The sequence below is a fragment of the Sinocyclocheilus anshuiensis genome, unplaced genomic scaffold (assembly GCF_001515605.1).
Source record: "Sinocyclocheilus anshuiensis isolate Anshui unplaced genomic scaffold, SAMN03320099.WGS_v1.1 scaffold185, whole genome shotgun sequence".
Taxonomy (NCBI): domain Eukaryota; kingdom Metazoa; phylum Chordata; class Actinopteri; order Cypriniformes; family Cyprinidae; genus Sinocyclocheilus; species Sinocyclocheilus anshuiensis.
The window spans coordinates 1169508-1169911 of record NW_015539887.1 but is presented as its reverse complement, the minus strand read 5'-3'; the positions used below and the strand labels follow the sequence as shown (position 1 = coordinate 1169911).

The 404-nt window shown below is 32.4% G+C and overlaps 1 protein-coding gene across 1 annotated transcript in view; it reads left to right on the top strand.

The window, feature by feature from the left end:
• ankrd28b (ankyrin repeat domain 28b) overlaps nucleotides 1–404 on the top strand; it is a 32785-nt gene that overhangs the window by 12485 nt on the left and 19896 nt on the right. The window lies entirely within an intron of this gene.

Here is a 404-nt window from a genome sequence, read left to right as displayed (position 1 = left end):
CCACATCTGGCCCGCATGGATTTCACATGGGCCAGATGTGGGCCGGATCTGGGCCAACACTATGTTGCTGTCTGGGGTGCTTTATAAGTACTAATAAACAGTCAATATGTTAATAATGAGCATGCTAATAAGCAATTAGTTAATAGTCAAAATTGGTCCTCATATTAAAGTGTTACCTATATTTTATATGAATATTTTAAATGAAACTGCTGTGTAGTCTACAAGTGATTAAGTAAATTAAGTAAACATTCCATAAATTAGGTAAACATTGCATCTAGTGGTAGACCGATATTGGTTTTTTGATAGCCGATATCTTGGAAAGCAGGGTGGCCGATATAAAGCCAATATAATTTTATTTATTTTAATATATATTTAAGAAATTTGAAATCATTTGAAAATTGATT